The sequence below is a fragment of the Meles meles genome, chromosome 3 (assembly GCF_922984935.1).
Source record: "Meles meles chromosome 3, mMelMel3.1 paternal haplotype, whole genome shotgun sequence".
In the NCBI taxonomy this organism is placed as follows: Eukaryota; Metazoa; Chordata; class Mammalia; order Carnivora; family Mustelidae; genus Meles; species Meles meles.
This window is the reverse complement of record NC_060068.1, coordinates 57,465,230-57,477,263: the sequence shown is the minus strand read 5'-3', so window position 1 is coordinate 57,477,263 and position 12,034 is coordinate 57,465,230. Positions and strand designations below refer to the sequence as shown.

Here is a 12,034-nt window from a genome sequence, read left to right as displayed (position 1 = left end):
TGTTGTATGTGGCTGTGTTTTCCATTGCATACGAATTCAGGACTGCTAGATTTCCAATGTGGGTATAACCTTTATCATTACAACAAAATCTTTTGTTGTTGTTGTTTCCCTGGATGCTTTTGTCCCGTAATTTAAAATGTCTGGTATTAATATTACGACTGATGTTTTAATTTAGCTTGCATTTGCTTGATGACACCTTTATTCATCCCTGTATTTTTTGTATTTTTGTCAGTTTTTTCAAGTTTTTAAAAATAGTATATGGTGAGTTTTAATTTAAAAATTTAAAATTAAAATTAATTAAAAAATTTAAAATTTAAATTTAATATTGAATTTGTGATTCAATTTTAGGATTCCTCTTATTTTATATATTAGTGTAGTCTATTCATATGTAATATACCTTTGCTTTTAGGTTAATGCTTTCTATTTTTATTGCTTTTGTTATTTTGTTTATCTTTTTGTAAAAGAATACTTTTCATTCCAAGTAAGAAAAAAACTCCAGTTGAAACTTAAAATCATAAGGAAATTTAGAACACATTTCTGAAAGTCCACAGGTGGGAGGTGGGTTTCAGCCACAGTCTTCTCAGTCCATACTGTCTTCAAGGACCCACCTTCTCTCGCTCGCTCCCATAGGACTGTACAAGCTTTATCCCCAGGTTGTTTTCCCTCATGTTCACAAAATGGCTGCCCATGGCAGTTAGGGTTTTATGTTCCCCTGTTCATGCCTAACACAACAAAAATTGAAGAAAATTCTCTCTTACCCATGGAATAGTAAGTCTTTCATTTCCATGTGATTGGGCCAACTTATTTGGTCATCTATCCATTCTTGGATGAATAACATTCTCTAGGAGAATTCCATGGGCTTGTTGGCTCTGAAGCTGGTGATAGGGTCAAGTTCCCCCAAAAGCCTCAGCATTGTAGATAGTTTGGACCAATTAATGCTTTATTGTGGAAGGCTGTTCTGTTCATAATAGGTGCTTAGCAATATTCCTATGCTAGCCTGCAAGAGTTGAGGTAGTCAATTAATACAATGAGCCAAAATGAAAATAATGATCAAGTCTCTGTTTACTTACTGTGATAATATAAGCAAGAGGCCAAAAAGAAAAGTAGTACTGGCTCTTCACTGTTCTTCCTTCCCTCCTGCCCCACCCCCCACTGAATGGCATGGGGCAAGGATCAATCACATGACATGCAGTGTGGATGGAGGAAATAGTCTCACTGCTGAGGAGCAATGAGCAGAAGATCCCTCCCATTTTATGAACCCAGGGACAGGAAGAGGAGAGAAGGAAAGGCTAGAAGTGGAAAAAACAGAGAGGAGAAGTGTATGTTGGTCAAGACCTCTCCCCAGTAAGAAGGTCTTAGCGGAGACACCCGAACATTGCCATAGCCAAGGTCCCCCTGAGATGGAGGCCTCTGGATGGAGGTGCCAGGGCTGGGAAGACAGATATGAATATGAGCATGGTGGCCCTTGGTGGCCTGAGTCCTTGACTAAAGCTCCCTTCAAAGACTGTGTGGGGAGGACAACTTTCTGTCGTAAAGTCTATGCAAAGGCTTTTGCAATTGCCTATGATAAGGCCTGAAAGATCATACATAGGATTTTGACCTGAAGCTGTTCTCCTGGTCTCTAACCTAAATGCCAGTAACTCCCCCTAAAAGAGAGTTAAAAATGTCTCTAAATATTGTCAAAATGTCCCCTGGAGAAGCAGAATCACTCTGGGTTAAGAATCCCTCCTTTGAGCACATGATTATGTGAAGAAAGGATGGACATAGAAGCAAAATTTGGGTTCTGTTAGAGATGAGGGGTGGAGGAATGAATAAAGGATAAGTAATCAACAATATACATTGTACACTGCATTTTGTATTATCCATATTTGCTCTTCCTTTGTTCCCCTAGTGGTTTTCTTCTTAACTGTAATTTGATTTATGTATTTCATTTTTTAGATGCTATTGACTCCCTGCTATGAACAATGTCCAATTAGTATACTTATTTTCTGCCTTCCCTCTAGAGCAGTTTTATTCTCTTCAGCAAACAATAATTGACAACTGCAGAGCTACTCCCTCTTGGAGTCTCTTTCCTCCACTCTTGTCTCATCCACAGACAGCTTCTTGTAAGTGACATTGTATCTCCTCCTTTGGCTTTGTCTCGCTTGCTACCCTGTGGTCCCAAGCCGTATCCAGAAAACCCCTCATTGCTGGTTCCCACTACATTTCCATTGTCTCAGACAAGAAATTGGTTTTGCCCCTCAGATAATGTCCACTATTTTGGAGTCTTTTTGTCTGATGACTTTGAGGTCTGGAGCTAGAGGCATCCTCTTCCAGGCATCTTCCTGTTAGATCTGTCTTCATTTGACAGCTCTTTTCATCAGTTGTATCTGAAGTCACAACTGTTTTCCTGTTTTGTCGAAGACAGTTTATATCTCTGTTTTATATTTGGGGATAATAATTTTCATTGAGAAATGATTTCTCCATTTTCAAATGAGGTATCACTTCTTTTTTTGTTACTATCCTTTGACAAGAAGGAAGAGGAAGAGGAAGAAGTAAAGGAGAAGCTCCTGTTTTATAACACAGTTAATATTTTTTAAAAGATTTTATTTATTTATTTGACAGAGAGAGACACGGCGAGACAGGGAACATAAGCAGGGGGAGTGAGAGAGTGAGAAGCAGGCTTCCCGCTGAGCAGGAAGCCTGATGCGGGGCTCGATCCCAGGACCCTGAGATCATGACCTGAGCCGAAGGCAGATGCTTAATGACTAAGCCACCCAGGTGCCCCAAAACAGTTAATATTTTTAAATGAAGTTAGTAATGCCAGTTTTGCCTTAAGTCCAATATCGTCAGTATCAAATGAAATAGTAATTTGGTAAACTGCAGTAGGCAGAACAAATTTGAAGGATTATTTGTGTTCTTTTGTTGTAATAGAGTTGTGTATAGTCCAAATGTCAACCAGGGCTCTGTTTTCAATTGCATTTCAGCATTTTTGCAGTCAAGGATGTTCTAGACAGTTCCCAATACTCTTTTATGGTTGCTTTTGTTGCCACGGGAACAGTCTGCCTAGTAACAATCTGACACACACACACAAAGGTTATTTTAGCATCTTTTTCATTTATAAGATCTTTAAGACAATACATTCCATCCTAAAGCAGGGTTTAGAAAAAAACGCACAGTATTTAACAAAACAAAATGAAGTCTGCCCTCCCACCCATCCATCTCTTGTCATGTGTGGTTTGAATGACACAATTGGTGACCCTGGTGAGATAATGGATGTATGGTTTAGGTACCCATTTTAAAGCCCTTACAAGGATGTATCTCAATGAAGAAAGTGGGCTACTTCTTTATCATGCTATGTAACGTGCCTCATGAGTGCTTGATATATAAAGGATAATTTTTTTTTTAAAAAGGAGAAAACCAATATGCTTTCTGAAAGTATTTTGGTACTTTAAAAAACTCGATTTTTCTCAAACTAGTCAATAGAATAGAATGCTTAGTGTTAAAGGTGGATGGGTGGCTAGATGGGAAGTGAAGGGAAAAGAAAATAAAGGAAAGGTGAGGCAGGGAGAATGAAAGAACATAGGATCTACTAGTGTGTTGTCAAAAAACATTGCTGATATGAAGAAATTGGAAGCCAGATAATCAAAGACTGTCTTTCACTATATGTAGAAGGGCTAATTTGTCCAATAGGAAAAATGAGACCTGGGAGTCCCAAATGTTATCATTCACAATAGTTTTGTATAACTGATTCTTCTTTGGTCGTTTGGAAACCTTTTTGAAAGTTTCTAATATGCCACATCTACCTCCATTTTGAACACTAATTTAGGTAGATAGCGTAACTGAAATAAGAGCTAGTGGTACTGATATCCATTACTACTTTTTCTTGCTTCCCAGGGGCTCTTTCAAGGAATTTACTGTTAATGCAATTGATGCTTCAAATTTTGTAATTATAATTTTAGAATTATCTACTCGACAATATTTACTAACTTTGGTTTATTACCCAGAGTGCATTAGATCTAGGTATTGCTTGGTATTGTAAATACAAACTGTATTTTATATTAGCCCAAACAGTCTGGAATATAGTTGGAGAAATGTTTTTGTAGCAAGAAAAAGAAAAAAATTATACCTAGTATATTGGTAATGGAGTACGGTAGACTGTGTAAAAGCAGATGACTAATAGGAAATCTTTGAGTGTATATAACGCATTCTATATTTCTGCTGCATGTGCATTATTATCCTGTTTGCTTGTTTTAATGAACATCTGTAGTTTTTCTGTAAAACATTTGTCTGGGTTCTCAGCTCTCTTTACAACCTCTGACCTGATTCTAAGAAAGTTCTTTACCTTGTTACTTTCTGCCCTCTATTCTGACCAATGTTGAAATGATGAATAAGTATCTTTCTTCCTGTTTGAGAAATAGTAGACCTGATATCACTTTATCATAACATGATTATAACTCATTTTAACCACAAAAAATTATCCCTAAAAACTAGTTACCCCATAGGAATCAGGTGATCTCATATTACTGGGTTGGGCCAGGACGCTACTACATGAGCAGGAAAGTTGGTTGCTAAGTAAGGAATGGGAATTTGGGAGGAATTTATCTGCTCAAAATCGTACCTACTTGCTAGATACAGTGTCTGAAATGTCAACAGTGGGGATCAAACGGGAAAATCATTAAGAAAGCACAATGAGCTCCCTGCCAAACACATAGATAGCCCCTTTTAAAATGCAAATACCCTTGGAAGGCTTACATCATTAATCTGGCCATTAACCCCATAATCTATCAACTGCTTTTCTCACAGTCATCTGAGAAAGGCATTCCTTCACCAAATGTGTGCTGGATGCTGATTATAAACCCATTACTGTGCTAAGCCCTGGTGTTATGAAAAGACCTGTTAGCATTCTTGGAGAAATTTACTGTCTTTTGGGGACCAAGTGCTTTAAAGCTATCACAGAGACCATGGCAAAATAATAATTAAAAATTCTGGATAAAATATTTACTTTGGAAATGCATGTAACAGCTCAAAAACAAGAAACTAAACCAAAAGGTATTGGAAACCAAGCAGTGTCTAAATCAAGCTTGAAGTCTTTTTGTCTAAGGGATTCGAAGGGTACCTCAATCCTTGATTTTTTGGGGATAATTTGTTTGATCAGTGTGAGCTATGGAGCTAAAGGTACTCTTGAAGAAGTATGATAGGGATTGAGGCAGCAGACTATATGCGCGGCAAGTTGCTGGAGCTGGGCTCCATTCATAGAAGAGCACAGGAAAGACTCCATGCTGTGTGAACCAGAATTGTAAAATCTTACACCTACTCATTGTCTAGAAAAGTCTTGTAAGTCCACAGAAAGAACCAAATGCTGAAACACATCACTGGGATACTTTCACAGTCCAGGGCACACACAATGAACTCCCCACAAAAGAAAATCACACTGAAAAGGAGCTCACCATTAAAAAACAACTTGCAAATCCCATGAGAAAACCACAGCAGACATTTGGCATCCTAGGAGAATTTTTATCTGAGGAAGTAGATGGTTGTGTGTTACTGTGGCGTGAAAGGATCCGAATAAGGTTGGGGCGGGAAGAGATGCTCGTAGGGGAAGATAGGAAAGGCAAACAAGGACAACTTCATAAATGTGCCTGGGGTGGTGTTGAGTGAGAAGCTTTAATTTAGGAGGCTTGAAGAATTTCGTTGACATTGGAGTCTAAACTACTGCAGACAGGGATGGTTTCCATGTTAATGCAGTCTCAGAGTGTGTGCTCTGAACTGGTAGTCTGTAAATTGTAATAGCTTTTCAAAACAAGTGATGCCAAGCTAATACGAAGTTCAAAAAAACTTAAGTCATTTTTATTCCTTCAGCCTGGTAAGACTGTTCTCATTTTATCATGGTCTCTTCCGGTTACTGTTCTTAGATATCTTTACATAAGTCTAATTATTGTGCCACAACCAGAAAATTTTGTTTTTCCGAGGTTCTTTACTCCATAGCATGACATTTTCCCATGACCCAGAGTATTTATCATGGTCATAACTATCAATTTAAAATTCTATCATTTCATTTAAAATGTTTTAAAAGTTTTATTAAATTAATATGTGCCTATAAGGTCAAGTTACCAAAATGAAACAAAAGTGCTTCTTTCCTTCCTCTATTTTTTTTTTTTTACCTCTACCCATCCCTACCCCAAGCTTATTTTCTAAAGGTATCTCCTTACATGTTTTCCAGCTCTTTCTTCAGAGACTCACCTCTACATTTCTATATAATAATCTTACACAACTGTGTTTTGATGTATCCATTTTAGATATTATTTATTGACTTCTTGTTATGGTAAGTAAGAATTTAACTTTCTAAATTCTGCTTTTCCTTTCTACTCTCTAATAAGGTTGTTAAATCATTAATCAGTGCCTACAGTATGAGTGGGTGTGTAAATATTGCTTATTGCTGAGCCAAGTAGTATGCTCTGATTTTTCCCTTTCTTGTAAAACACTTGTTTCTTCTTGAAACGTTCATCAGTTTCCATTCAGTGGATGTATTGTGAGTTCTTTAAATTCTCCAATGAATATGTAAAGAGGAGTTCAGTATTATTTTCAACAACCAGGTAACTACTTAGTTCCATGTTTTGCCCCTGAATAGCTCCTTCTTGTTTCTTGTCAGTAGGATGACTTTAGAAGTTGGACACACAAAACTAGACCCCCCCCCACCCAAAAAGTGACAGATACTCAAAAGTCAATCCAATGACATCTTACCATACCTAACAGCTGTGTGGTCCTACCAGTCAGGAAAAATTTGAAGTGGATGAAAGATTCATGAAGTTCAGGTTTTTTTTTTTCTTTTTTTTGAAGATTTTATTTATTTATCTGAGAGAGAGAGAGAGAAAGTGAGAGAGATCATGAGCGGGGAGAAGGTCAGAGGGAGAAGGAGACTCTCCACGGAGCTGGGAGCCCGATGAGGGACTTGATCCCAAGACTCCGGGACCCTGACCTGAGCCAAAGGCAGTTGCTTAACCAACTGAGCCACCCAGGCATCCCATGAAGTTCAGTGTTTAAAGTTAGACAGGGGGATATTTATACTTGAAGAAGGGCCAACGAAATTCAAAATCTAATGAAGTCACATAGCCAGTTATGTAAAGGTGACCAACTTAAAGACTTTTTTGAATAGACAGAAAAATTAGGTGATGTGTATTTACAGTCTAAGAGATGCAGGCTACTTAAAATCCTCTTCCTCCTTAAGGCCATAGCATACTTAGTACAGCAGCAATATACTGTGCCCTGTAAGTCCCATCAAACCCGAAGGCAAGAATCCCATCCCAGGCTAGTCCAAGGTCTTCTTGGAATAGAAAGAAGCTTTGGACATGCTAACAAGGTGGCCACAAAAATGGGATGGTAACTTCAATATTTTGTTGGTGGGTAAGAGTTTTTTCCTTAGTGGGAAAGAACCATTTATCTTTTAATCTTGGGAAGACTTCAAATTAAGTAGAGGAGTAGTTAAAGAATCAAACTTAAAGTAATGATTTTTTTGTGTTAAAGAATCTCTGCAGTTTTGAGGTTTTATGTAATTGTAGTATTTAAGAAAACTTGGTTAATGGGAGTTAACAAATCAGCCTTGTGATTCTTGTAATTGATTTAACATGATTTTAAGTTGAAATCTAACTTACCAAATCTATAAGAATTTATAAATTCTTGGAATATTTGTCACACACTTGATATTTAAAATGCAATTTAAAAAGCCTACACAAGGTCATGAACAAAGCTACTCAATGGGACTGAATATTAATAAAAGGATCCCTCAAAAGTGATTAAAATTTACAAGATTTATGAATACCATACTGTTATCTTTTTTCATACTGTTATCTTTAAGTCAACTTAAGTGCTTAGCAACTTTGAATTTATAAGTTTATTAAATTGAGCATTTTAAAAACCAAAGTGCTCTCTGAAAAATCTTTTTTATACTCCTAGGCTGCCCTTTGTGGCATTACAGAACTCAAATTAACAGAGTGCCCTGCTCTGTGCGTCATTCTGGGCCCCTTCTCCCTGAGCCTGCCTCCTCTGCTTTCTTGTGTCAGCTTTCTGTTTCCCACATTTCACCCATGTCCTCCCCCGAATCACGTGGCCACAAAGTCACACTCAGAGGCGCATTTGGCATTCTCCCAGGAAGGAGAAAGGGTGAGTATAGAGGGCTGGGTGAGAAGGCGATGTTAAGAAAAGCACTGGTGTCCGTACACAGCCTTTCCCCCAAGCCCCATCCCATCCTTGTCTCCCACTGAACCATATGCCCCTGCCCTGATTAACTGGTTTGCTTCACTTTCGTGTCCCCATCTGCAGTGCCTTGCAGTTGCCTCTGCCCTTTAAACCCAGTAATACAACGGGGGGTGCTTTCTGCTTTCCATAAATCTGTTGACACCTCTCATCTGATGTTCTTGTCGTCCGTACTCGCTTTATGGTTTGTTATTTTTTAATCTCTCCTTTCTTGTCATTTTAGAGTGGTTGGGGAAGGAAACTTAGATATATTTCAAGAGTTCAACTTTCATTAAGAGGAAATCTCATTTTCGCAATAGGTAAATTGTCTATTATATCATCTACCATAATTTGTTTAAATGTTTGTTATTATAGAGACCTTAAATTCCTTTTTTTCCCCCTTCCCTATCAGCTTTTTTTTTTCTGATAAATTATTCCCTTGCAATAAATTACAAGAGGTGGAATTATGGGCTGGAAAATTAGAAAGTGATGCAATGTGGGGTAGTAGAAAAGTGTGGATTTTGATATACAGTTCAACTCCTAATTCCACTCATTCCTATCTGTGTGATAAGCAATTTATTTTTTTGATCCACTTGAGCCTCAGTACCCAACATTCAGATTAAGACAGAATCTTTATTCCAAAAATCAAAATACTCTGCAAAGTAAATAAAGTAAATAAAATTTAAAATAACTAAATATGGCTTAAAAAATAAAAGGTAAAATAGTCTTCTTGGTGTTAATATCCTGCTACATAACCTCCTTAACAAATTTAATTCCATTATTTACCATTCATTTTCCTTTCTTAAGAAATCTCTAGGTTTGACAATTTCTATGCATCAAATCACTTCTAAGTTTTAGCAAACTGTCCACATGCTCCAGACTTTCTAGGGGCAGGCTTCTGACGGTTGAACAGTTTTTTGCACCTAATTAGAGCTTTGCAAATGGTATTATAATAAAAATAAGTTCTTTTCTCTAATAGCATTTTGCAATTCATATAAAAAGTTATTACACCTTCCTGGAATCTTGCCAGCTTTTAGAAATTGACTAAGTACAATCGGGAGGATAGTTTCTTTGCCTCATTGTCCTACTTGCATTACTGAGAAGTTGATTGCCCACACTGCACAGAATAGATTCGTAACTTTTCTGTTTTCTCTTTGAAGAAAACAGTTTACTACAGAATTTTTTCAAATTGAAGCCTGCCCCGTTCTTGGTTCTTACTTTATTCTTTTCAGACTATAGATGAGACATTGAATATTCCCCTGAGTATACATTCCACTTTCAACCAACACCTTTATTAAAAAGAAAAGCACAAGTGAAATCAGAGTAAATGGGGGTAGTCATTAGAACATCAGAACGGATTTTTTTTTTAAGATTTTATTTATTTACTTGACAGAAATCACAAGTAGGCAGAGAGGCAGGCAGAGAGAGAGAGAAAGAGGAGGAAGCAGGCTCCTGGCGGAGCAGAGAGCCCGATGGGGGGCTTGATCCCAGGACTCTGGGATCATGACCTGAAATGAAGGCAGAGGCTTAACCCACTGAGCCACCCAGGCACCCCCATCAGAACAGATTTTGAAATCACTTACATATTCCTGAATGTTTCAGGAACATCCCAGAAATAAAACACACAATTTTAAGAATGCTAAGACTATATATTATTCACATGATTTAAAGAGAGCAGTTCTAGTCAAGTAACTCAACTACAGTCCTTTCGTTTGAATGAGACGTATTCTTTTCAACTTCATCATGAATTATTTTGCCAAGTTCTTTAAAGAGCCTGGGGAGGTGGACAGAACATGTATGATTGTTCTTACTTGTAAGATAAGGAAGTTGACATTCAGAAAGTTTGCCAGACGAAACACAGTGGGCCAGTGACATAGCTGGAAAAGGGATTCAGGTGCCCCAAACTCCTGGGCATTTTCGTCTCCCTGAACCATCTCCTGATGACCAGGTCTCTCACTGTGTAGTACTTTGACTTGCTAACCTTGCTCAGTGGCTGAAGTTCTCAGGGAATATCATTTGGTGTTTGTAATTCATTATGCAGTTACTGAAAAAATGTTTTTCACATCAGAAACATTTGCACAGAAATTCTGGTATCTTGACAGGGTTTCAGGAGTCTTTATTCAAGAAATAAAGCTCAATCTTGTCTTTTATTTATTCAGCCTCTATCTTAAGTCTGACTGCAGTGCGGTTACAGGAAGAGAATGGGTGAAAACCTGGGAGATGTCTGTCTCAGCCCTAACCTCCACGACTGCGTCTCCTGGTCACCCTCCTCTAACCTCTGTTGCTTCATAGGTAAAACTCTACTACTGTTTCCCCAAGCTTTTTGTGATAAGCAACGCTTAAATGATATATGGGATAATGCTTGGTAGTGTAAAGAGGACCACCAAGGGAAGATACTGTTATTTCCTCAATACCACAGAATAGGGGAAGAGATACCTCTTAGTTTCATGGAAGAGAGAAAGTGGGAGGCCATTTAAAAGACATTTCAGGGGCGCCTGGGTGACTCAGTCGGTTAAGCGTCTGCCTTCGGCTCAGGTCATGCTCCCCAAGATCCTGGAATGGAGCCCTGCATCGGGCTCCCTGCTCAGCAGGAAGCCTGCTTCTCTCTTCCTCTGCAGCTCCTCCTGCTTGTGTTCTCTCTCTCTCTGTGAAATAAATAAATAAAATCTTAAAAAAAAAAAAGATAAAAGACATTTCAGCCTTAGCTGTTAGGATTTATTTGCTTGAATGATACAAGTTGACCTTTAGTAAAAATTTCTGCCGTGAAAGCAATACAAGGATGGCAGTTTACAGTAGGCTGGGCGTCTCTTTACAAAGTACAAAAGTACAACAGTTAGAGCTAGATTAACATCCCAGTCTCCAGGGATGAGAGTAATAGGAAGCAATCTGTAGGATTAAATCCATGTTCACTATAATTCGGAAGTTGAGTTGTTTTCAAACTTTCTGGCTAATGGATTTTCAAATCCTCCTATCTTAAGTAAACAGTATTTTTTGAAAGAGCAATAATTTAGTGAAATGTGTGTATATCTGTGTGCATGGAGGTACTCATGTAGGCAAGAACTAAGCATGGTATAATACCTGTCTAGATTTAAGTTTCCTGTTTCAGTTTGGCGGAGAGAGAGGGGAACAGAATCTGCCAGCTTAATACAGGTTGTATCTGTGGTTGTTCAAATGTCTCAGTGCTTTAGTTGCCCTGAAGATAAACACCCTTGCGTCCATTTCTACCCACTCTGCCTGATTTTGAAAATTCCTTTACTGTAGAGTTCTGAGATAAGAAATTTGGATCACTAAGTAGGTGAATAAGAGAGAATAGGAGGGAGGGAGAAAAAGGAAAATGAATTGATTTTTAAGTCCAAAAGCACCAAAGAAAATAATCATTTATTTTTTTCAATTTCAAGGTAACTTATTTTCTGATATATTTGAACACTCTCTAATAATGTTATTGGCCCTTTAAGAAAATTACATTTGTGACATTGGTCAAGTCATTAAGTGATGATGTTCAAAAGTCCCTTAAGCATATAGTGGTTTTGCAAATGATCTTTCTGCATCAGGATAACCACATGCTCTGCCAGTTAGTAGTAGAAAAATGGGCTTAATTTTTCAATTTTCTGATAAGCAATTATTTATGATTAATAAAACCAATGTGAGAAATTAATGCAATTTTTCTCCATTAAACATTTATTTTTTTTTGGACAGTGGATTGCACTACCTGTCTTACAAAAAAGTTTAGAAATGGTTCTTACTTCCATGGCATTTATAACATCTCTTTGACCAAGAACTAAAAAACAAAAGCATTCTCTTATTTTTGTTCTTTCGTGACTAT

General features: G+C 37.7%; 1 long non-coding RNA gene across 1 annotated transcript; it reads right to left on the bottom strand.

Moving 5' to 3' along the window:
* Positions 1-2,766: 2,766 nt before the first annotated feature.
* On the bottom strand, positions 2,767-10,698 carry LOC123938080. The gene is made up of 3 exons (XR_006817670.1): positions 10,648-10,698; positions 6,729-6,834; positions 2,767-3,056 (listed from the first exon to the last, which is right to left on the bottom strand). It is a non-coding gene; the product is annotated as an uncharacterized LOC123938080 (long non-coding RNA).
* Between the last annotated feature and the right edge of the window lie 1,336 nt (positions 10,699-12,034).